Raw genomic sequence first — 10,891 nt, forward strand, 5'->3', positions numbered from 1 at the left:
TCTTCAAACGTTTTCTATCTATCTATCTATCTATCTATCTATCTATCTATCTATCTTCAAACGTTTTCTATCTATCTATCTATCATCTATCTATCTATCTATCTATCTATCTATCTATCTATCTATCTATCTATCTATCTATCTATCTATCTATCTATCTAACTTATCTATCTCTTTCTTTCTAACTAATCTATCTATCTTCCTAACTAACTTATCTATCTATCTATCTTTCTTTCTTTCTTTCTTTCTTTCTTTCTTTTTAACTAATCTATATTTCTAACTAACTTATCTATCTTTCTTTCTTTTTAACTAATCTATCTATCTTTATAACTAACTTATCTATCTTTCTTTCTTTCTAACTAATCTATCTATCTTTCCAACTAACTTATCTATCTTTCTTACTAATCAATATATCTTTCTAACTAACTTATCTATCTTTCTTTCTTTCTTTTTTAACTAATCTATCTATCTTTCTAGCTAACTAACTTATCTTTCTTTCTTTTTAACTAATCTATCTATCTTTCTAACTAACTTATCTATCTTTCTTTCTTTCTTACTAATCTATCTTTCAAACTAACTTATCTATCTTTCTTTCTTACTAATCTATCTATCTATCTATCTATCTATCTATCTATCTATCTATCTATCTATCTATCTATCTATCTATCTATCTTCAAACCTTATCTATCTATATATCTATCAAACCTTATCTATCTATCTATCTATCAAACCTTATCTATCTATCTATCTATCTATCTATCAATCTATCTATCTATCTATCTATCTATCTATCTATCTATCTATCTATTTACAAAACCTTTCTATCTATCTATCTATCTACAAAACCTTTCTATCTATCTATCTATCTATCTATCTATCTATCTATCTATCTATCTATCTATCTATCTATCTATCTATCTATCTATCTATCTTTCTATATCTATCTTCAAACCTTATCTATCTATCTATCTATCTATCTATCTATCTATCTATCTATCTATCTATCTATCTATCTATCTATCTATCTATCTATCTTCAAACCTTATCTATCTATCTATCTATCTATCTATCTATCTATCTATCTATCTATCTATCTATCTATCTATCTTAAAACCTTATCTATCTATCTATCTATCTATCTATCTATCTATCTATCTATCTATCTATCTATCTATCTATCTATCTATCTATCTATCTATCTATCTATCTATCTATCTTCAAACCTTATCTATCTATCTATCTATCTATCTATCTATCTATCTATCTATCTATCTATCTATCTTAAAACCTTATCTATCTATCTATCTATCTATCTATCTATCTATCTATCTATCTATCTATCTATCTATCTATCTATCTTCAAACATTATCTATCTATCTATCTATCTATCTATCTATCTATCTATCTATCTATCTATCTATCTATCTATCTATCTATCTATCTATCTTCAAACCTTATCTATCTATCTATCTATCTATCTATCTATCTATCTATCTATCTATCTATCTATCTATCTATCTATCTATCTATCTATCTTAAAACCTTATCTATCTATCTATCTATCTATCTATCTATCTATCTATCTATCTATCTATCTATCTATCTATCTATCTATCTATCTTCAAACATTATCTATCTATCTATCTATCTATCTATCTATCTATCTATCTATCTATCTATCTATCTATCTATCTATCTATCTATCTATCTTCAAACCTTATCTATCTATCTATCTATCTATCTATCTATCTATCTATCTATCTATCTATCTATCTATGCTAGAATCAGTAAATCATACTTGAACATGGTAAATCATGGTATACTATAGTAAATCATAGTAAACTATGGTAAATCGTGGTAAATCATGGTAAACTATGGTAAATCATGCTAGAATCAGTAAATTATACTTGAACATGGTAAATTGTGGTATACTATAGTAAATCATAGTAAATTATGGTAAATCGTGGTAAATCATGGTAAACTATGGTAAATCATGGTAAACTATGATAAATCATGCTAGAATCAGTAAATCATACTTGAACATGGTAAATCCTAGTATACTATAGTAAATCATGGTAAACTATGGTAAATCGTGGTAAATCATGGTAAATCATGGTAAACTATGGTAAATCATGGTAATCTATGATAAATCATGCTAGAATCAGTAAATCATACTTGAACATGGTAAATCATGGTATACTATAGTAAATCATGGTAAACTATGGTAAATCGTGGTAAATCATGGTAAACTATGGTAAATCATGGTAAACTATGATAAATCATGCTAGAATCAGTAAATCATACTTGAACATGGTAAATCCTAGTATACTATAGTAAATCATGGTAAACTATGGTAAATCGTGGTAAATCATGGTAAACTATGGTAAATCATGCTAGAATCAGTAAATTATACTTGAACATGGTAAATTGTGGTATACTATAGTAAATCATGGTAAACTATGGTAAATCATGGTAAATCATGGTAAACTATGCTAAATCATGCTAGAATCAGTAAATCATACTTGAACATGGTAAATCGTGGTATACTATAGTAAATCATGGTAAACTATGGTAAATCGTGGTAAATCATGGTAAACTATGGTAAAATCATGGTAAACTATGATAAATCATGCTAGAATCAGTAAATCATACTTGAACATGGTAAATCGTGGTATACTATAGTAAATCATGGTAAACTATGGTAAATCGTGGTAAATCGTGGTAAATCATGGTAAATCATGGTAAATCATGGTAAACTATGATAAATCATGCTAGAATCAGTAAATCATACTTGAACATGGTAAATCATGGTATACTATGGTAAATTGTGGTAAACTATGGTAAATCATGGTAAACTATGCTAAATCATGCTAGAATCATAGTAAATCATGGTATACTATAGTAAATCATGGTAAACTATAGTAAATCGTGGTAAATCATGGTAAATCATTAAATCATACTTGAACATAGTAAATCATGGTATACTATGGTAAATTGTGGTAAACTATGGTAAATCATGGTAAACTATGGTAAATCATGCTAGAATCAGTAAATCATACTTGAACATGGTAAATCCTGGTATACTATAGTAAATCATGGTAAACTATGGTAAATTGTGGTAATCTATGATAAATCATGCTAGAATTAGTAAATCATACTTGAACATGGTAAATCATGGTGTAGTATAGTAAAATCATGGTAAACTATGGTAAATCGTGGTAAATCATGGTAAATCATGGTAAACTATGATAAATCATGCTAGAATCAGTAAATCATACTTGAACATGGTAAATCATGGTATACTATGCTAAATTGTGGTAAACTATGGTAAATCATGCTAGAATCATAGTAAATCATACTTGAACATGTTAAATCATGGTATACTATAGTAAATCATGGTAAACTATAGTAAATCGTGGTAAATCATGGTAAACTATGGTAAATCATGCTAGAATCAATAAATCATACTTGAAGATGGTAAATCATGGTATACTATAGTAAATCATGGTAAACTATGGTAAATCATGGTAAATCATGGTAAACTATGGTAAATCATCCTAAATTATGGTAAATCATGCTAGAATCAGTAAATTACACTTGAACATGGCAAATCGTGGTATACTATAGTAAATCATGGTAAACTATAGTAAATCGTGGTAAATCATGGTAAACTATGGTAAATCATGCTAGAATCAATAAATCATACTTGAACATGGTAAATCATGGTATACTATAGTAAATCATGGTAAACTATGGTAAATCGTGGTAAATCATGGTAAACTATGGTAAATCATGCTAGAATCAGTAAATTATACTTGAACATGGTAAATCATGGTATACTATAGTAAATCATGGTAAACTATGGTAAATCGTGGTAAATCATGGTAAACTATGCTAAATCATGCTAGAATCAGTAAATCATACTTGAACATGGTAAATCCTGGCATACTATAGTAAATCATGGTAAACTATGGTAAATTGTGGTAAATCATGGTAAACTATGGTAAATCATGGTAATCTATGATAAATCATGCTAGAATCAGTAAATCATACTTGAACATGGTAAATCATGGTGTACTATAGTAAAATCATGTTAAACTATGGTAAATCGTGGTAAATCATGGTAAATCATGGTAAACTATGGTAAATCATGGTAAACTATGATAAATCATGCTAGAATCAGTAAATCATACTTGAACATGGTAAATCATAGTATACTATAGTAAATCATGGTAAACTATGGTAAATCGTGGTAAATAATGGTAAACTATGGTAAATCATGGTAAACTATGGGAAATCATGCTAGAATCAGTAAATCATACTTGAACATGGTAAATCTTGGTATACTATAGTAAATCATGGTAAACTATGGTAAATCGTGGTAAATCATGGTAAACTATGGTAAATCGTGGTAAACCATGCTAGCAACATGGTAAAAAAAATTCTAGCATCATGCTAGCAACATGATAATCATGCTAGCATGGCAAACTATGGTAAATCATGTTAAATCATGGTAAAATATGGTAAATCGTGGTAAACTATGGTAAATCATGGTAAACTATGATAAATCATGCTAGAATCAGTAAATCATACTTGAACATGGTAAATCATGGTATACTATAGTAAATTATGGTAAACTATGGTAAATCGTGGTAAATAATGGTAAACTATGGTAAACTATGATCAAATATCAATAAACATCTTTCTTTCTTTCTTTCTAACTAATCCACCATTCTTTCTTTCTTTCTTTCTTTCTTTCCTTCTTTCTTTCTTTCTTTCTAACTAATCCACCTTTCTTTCTTTCTTTCTTTCTTTCTTTCTTTCTAACTAATCCACCATTCTTTCTTTCTCTTTCTTTCTTTCTTTCTTTCTTTCTTTCTTTCTTTCTTTCTAACTAATCCACCATTCTTTCTTTCTTTCTTTCTTTCTTTCTTTCTTTCTTTCTTTCTTTCTTTCTTTCTTTCTTTCTAACTAATCCACCTTTCTTTCTTTCTTTCTTTCTTTCTTTCTTTCTTTCTAATCAACTATTCTTTCTCTTTCTTTCTTTCTTTCTTTCTTTCTTTCTTTCTTTCTTTCTTTCTTTCTTTCTTTCTTTCTAATCCACTTTTCTTTCTTTCTTTCTTTCTAATCTTTTTTGCTTTCTTGCTTTCTAACTAATCTGTCTTTCTTTTTAACTAATCTTTCTTTTAATCTATCTTTCTAACTAATCTTTCTTTCTAACTAATCTATCTTTTTCTTTCTAACTAATATTTTTTCTTTCTTTCTAACTAATTTATCAATCAAAATTTAAACTACTTTAAACTTCATACTACTTCAAACTTCTAACTACTTTTAACTTTTCAAACTCTCTGGTCCGGCTTTCTCAAGCCAACTTAAAGTTTGTCTCAAACTTTTTTTTCTAGTTATTCTTATTCTTCTGACCCAAAATTTTCAATTCTAACTCCTCCTAGAGCTTTAACTCTACAAACTCCAAACTCGGGTCAGACCTTCAGACTGTTCTGACTCGAGTTGCTTCATCTTTTCAGACTGATTTGACTTTCAGTTTTCTTAAAAATTAATATTAAAAACCATAAAAATCCCATTGACTTACATTGCAGGCTGTTCAAATTGAGCCAAGACTACGGTGGCCCATTAGTGTACAAGCCAAAAACTCAAATCTAAACTCTCTGAAGCATTAGGCTCAATTAAACTACCATTCTATGACCTAATAAACTCTATCTATCTATCTATCTATCTATCTATCTATCTATCTATCTATCTATCTATCTATCTATCTATCTATCTTCCAACCTTTTCTATCTATCTATCTATCTATCTATCTATCTATCTATCTATCTATCTATCTATCTATCTATCTATCTATCTATCTATCTTCAAACCTTTTCTATCTATCTATCTATCTATCTATCTATCTATCTATCTATCTATCTATCTATCTATCTATCTATCTTCAAACCTTTTCTATCTATCTATCTATCTATCTATCTATCTATCTATCTATCTATCTATCTATCTATCTATCTATCTATCTATTTATCTATCTATCGATCTATCTATCTATCTATCTATCTATCTATCTTCAAACCTTTTCTATCTATCTATCTATCTATCTATCTATCTATCTATCTATCTATCTATCTATCTTCAAACCTTTTCTATCTATCTATCTATCTATCTTCAAACCTTATCTATCTATCTATCTATCTATCTATCTATCTATCTATCTATCTATCTATCTATCTATCTATCTATCTATCTATCTATCTATCTATCTATCTATCTATCTATCTATCTATCTTCAAACCTTATCTATCTATCTATGCTAGAATCAGTAAATCATACTTGAACATGGTAAATCATGGTATACTATAGTAAATCATAGTAAACTATGGTAAATCGTGGTAAATCATGGTAAACTATGGTAAATCATGCTAGAATCAGTAAATCATACTTGAACATGGTAAATCATGGTATACTATAGTAAATCATGGTAAACTATGGTAAATCGTGGTAAATCATGGTAAACTATGGTAAATCATGCTAGAATCAGTAAATTATACTTGTACATGGTAAATCGTGATATACTATAGTAAATCATGGTAAACTATGGTAAATCATGGTAAACTATGATAAATCATGCTAGAATCAGTAAATCATACTTGAACATGGTAAATCATGGTATACTATAGTAAATCATGGTAAACTATGGTAAATCGTGGTAAATAATGGTAAACTATGGTAAATCATGGTAAACTATGATAAATCATGCTAGAATCAGTAAATCATACTTGAACATGGTAAATCATGGTATACTATAGTAAATCATGGTAAACTATGGTAAATCGTAGTAAATCATGGTAAACTATGGTAAATCATGCTAGAATCAGTAAATTATTCTTGAACATGGTAAATTGTGGTATACTATAGTAAATCATGGTAAACTATGGTAAATCGTGGTAAATCATGGTAAACTATGCTAAATCATGCTAGAATCAGTAAATCATACTTGAACATGGTAAATCATGGTATACTATAGTAAATCATGGTAAACTATGGTAAATCGTGGTAAATCATGGTATACTATAGTAAATCATGGTAAACTATGGTAAATCGTGGTAAATCATGGTAAACTATGGTAAATCATGGTAAACCATGCTAGCAACATGGTAAAAAAAATTCTAGCATCATGCTAGCAACATGATAATCATGCTAGCATGGTAAACTATGGTAAATCATGGTAAACTATGGTAAATCGTGGTAAACTATGGTAAATCATGCTAGAATCATAGTAAATCATACTTGAACATGGTAAATCATGGTATACTATAGTAAATAATGGTAAACTATGGTAAATCATGGTAAATCATGGTAAACTATGGTAAATCATGCTAAACTATGGTAAATCATGCTAGAATCAATAAATCATACTTGAACATGGTAAATCATGGTATACTATAGTAAATCATGGTAAACTATGGTAAATCGTGGTAAATCATGGTAAACTATGGTAAATCATGCTAGAATCAGTAAATTATACTTGAACATGGTAAATCGTGGTATACTATAGTAAATCATGGTAAACTATGGTAAATCGTGGTAAATCATGGTAAACTATGCTAAATCATGCTAGAATCAGTAAATCATACTTGAACATGGTAAATCGCTGTATACTATAGTAAATCATGTTAAACTATGGTAAATCGTGGTAAATCATGGTAAATTATGGTAAATCATGGTAATCTATGACAAATCATGCTAGAATCAGTAAATCATACTTGAACATGGTAAATCATGGTATACTATAGTAAATTATGGTAAACTATGGTAAACTATGGTAAATCGTGGTAAATCATGGTAAACTATGGTAAATCATGGTAAACTATGGTAAATCATGCTTGAATCAGTAAATCATACTTGAACATGGTAAATCATGGTATACTATAGTAAATCATGGTAAACTATGGTAAATCATGGTAAACTATATTTGGCTAAATCTATATTTTGAACTTATCTATCTATCTATCTATCTATCTATCTATCTATCTATCTATCTATCTATCTAACTTCAAACCTTTTCTATTTATCTATCTATCTATCTATCTATCTATCTATCTATCTATCTATCTATCTATCTATCTATCTATCTATCTTTTTAACTAACTAATCTATCTTTCTTTTTAACTAAATAATCCATCATTCTTTCTTTTTAACGAACTAATCCATCTTTCTTTCTAACTAATATATTTTTCTTTCTTTCATTCTAACCAATCTATCTTTCTTTCTTTCTAACTAATCTATATATCATTCTTTCTAACTAATCTATCTTTCTATCTTTCTTTCTAACTAATCCATCTTTCTTTCTTTCTTTCTTTCTTTCTTTCTTTCTTTCTTTCTTAACTAATCAATCTTTTTTCTTTCTCTCTCACTAATCTATCTTTCTTTCTAACTAATTAGTCTTTCTTTCTTTCTTTCTTTCTTTCTTTCTTTCTTTCTTTCTTTCTTTCTTTCTTTCTATCTAACTAATCCACCATTCATTCATTCTTTCTTTCTAACTAATATTTCTTCTTTCTTTCTAACTAATCAATCAATCTATCTTTCTTTCTAACTAATCTTTCTTTCTTTCTTTTTCTAACTAATCTTTCTTTCTAACTTATCTTTCTATCTAATCTTTCTAACTAATCTTTCTTTCCTTTCTAACAAATCTTTTTTTTCTTTCTTTCTAACTAATCTTTCTTTCTTTTTTCTTTCTTTCTTTCTAGCCAATCTTTCTTCTTTCTTTCTAGCTAATATTTCTTTTTTCTTTTTCTTTCTTTCTAACTAATCTTTCTTTTCTTTCTTGCTTACTTTTCTTTCTTTCTTTCTAACTTATCTTTCTTTCTTTCTACCTAATCTATCTTTCTTTCTTTCTTTCTTTCTTTCTTTCTTTCTTTCTTTCTTTCTTTCTTTCTTTCTTTCTTTTTTCTTTCTTTCATTTTTTCGTTCTACCTAATCTTTTTCTTTCTTTCTTTCTTTCTTTCTTTCTTTCTTTCTTTCTTTCTTTCTTTCTTTCTTTCTTTCTACCTAATCTTTCTTTCTTTCTTTCTTTCTTTCTTTCTTTCTTTCTTTCTTTCTTTCTTTCTTTCTTTCTACCTAATCTTTCTTTCTTTCTTTCTTTCTTTCTTTCTTTCTTTCTTTCTTTCTTTCTTTCTTTCTTTCTTTCTTGTTCTTTCTACCTAATCTTTCTTTCTTTCTGCCTAATCTTTCTTTCTTTCTGCCTAATCTTTCTTTCTTTCTTTCTATCTAATCTTTCTTTCTTTCTTTCTTTCTTTCTACCTAATCTTTCTTTCTTTCTTTCTTTCTTTCTTTCTTTCTTTCTTTCTTTCTTTCTTTCTTTCTTTCTTTCTTGTTCTTTCTACCTAATCTTTCTTTCTTTCTGCCTAATCTTTCTTTCTTTCTGCCTAATCTTTCTTTCTTTCTTTCTATCTAATCTTTCTTTATTTTTTCTTTCTTTCTTTCTTTCTTTCTTTCTTTCTTTCTTTCTTTCTTTCTTTCTTTCTTTCTTTCTTTCTACCTAATCTTTCTTTATTTTTTCTTTCATTCTTTCTTTCTTTCTTTCTACCTAATCTTTCTACCTAATCTTTCTTTCTTTCTTTCTTTCTTTCTTTCTTTCTTTCTTTCTTTCTTTCTTTATTTCTTTATTTCTTTCTAACTATTGTTTCTTTCTTTCTTTCTTTCTTTCTTTCTTTCTTTCTACCTAATCTTTCTTTATTTTTTCTTTCATTCTTTCTTTCTTTCTTTCTACCTAATCTTTCTACCTAATCTTTCTTTCTTTCTTTCTTTCTTTCTTTCTTTCTTTCTTTCTTTATTTCTTTATTTCTTTCTAACTATTGTTTCTTTCTTTCTTTCTTTCTTTCTTTCTATACAATTCTTTCTTTCTAACTAATTTATCAATCAAAATTTAAACTACTTTAAACTTCAAACTACTTAAAATTTCTAACTACTTCAAATTTCTAACTACTTTAAACTTCTAACTTCTTTAAACTTCTTCAAACTCTCTGGTCCGGCTTTCTCAAGCCAACTTAAAGTTTGTCTCAACAAACTTTTTTTTCTAGTTCTTATTAGTGGTGCTTTTTTGAAAGCATCACTATTGTTATTGCTCATACTTATTATTCTTATTAGTGGTGCTTTTTTGAAAGCATCACTATTGTTATTGCTCATACTTATTATTAGTGGTGCTTTTTTAAAAGCATCACTATTGTTATTGCTCATACTTATTAGTGGTGCTTTTTTGAAAGCATCACTATTGTTATTGCTCATACTTATTATTCTTATTATTATTATTAGTGGTGCTTGCTGAAAGCAAGGCATCACTATTGTTATTGCTCATACTTATTAGTGGTGCTTTTTTGAAAGCATCACTATTGTTATTGCTCATACTTATTATTATTAATGGTGCTTGCTGAAAGCAAGGCATCATTAGTGTTCTCTTGCATACTTATTATTATTAATGGTGCTTGCTGAAAGCAAGGCATCATTAGTGTTCTCTTGCATACTTATTATTAGTGGTGCTTTTTTGAAAGCATCACTATTGTTATTGCTCATACTTATTATTCTTATTATTAGTGGTGCTTTTCAAAGCAACACTATTGTTATTGCTCATACTAATTCCACACAAAGTTTGGCGCGTAACTCACCCCGCACCGTTTGTCACAGACCCCTGAGTGAGGTGTCAAATCGACCGGCTCATTGAGGAGAGGTGTGCTATGACTTTTCTAAGCGATCGGGTGTACGATGTTCGCACAGCGGACGAAAAAGCGGCCAAAAAAGTCCCATTGACTTTACATTGGGAGTTCTAAAAATATTTGAATCCCAACCGACGTTTTCACACACACAGACTCCAAAGGGCCTGAC

The 10,891-nt window shown here is 28.2% G+C and overlaps 1 long non-coding RNA gene across 1 annotated transcript; it reads right to left on the reverse strand.

The window, feature by feature from the left end:
- Positions 1-4,792: 4,792 nt before the first annotated feature.
- Positions 4,793-6,300, reverse strand: LOC311070296. Its single transcript, XR_014603647.1, has 2 exons — positions 4,982-6,300; positions 4,793-4,916 (listed from the first exon to the last, which is right to left on the reverse strand). It is a non-coding gene; the product is annotated as an uncharacterized lncRNA (long non-coding RNA).
- Positions 6,301-10,891: the final 4,591 nt, after the last annotated feature.

Source organism: Abramis brama, assembly GCF_963993115.1.
Source record: "Abramis brama genome assembly, chromosome: 20".
Taxonomy (NCBI): domain Eukaryota; kingdom Metazoa; phylum Chordata; class Actinopteri; order Cypriniformes; family Leuciscidae; genus Abramis; species Abramis brama.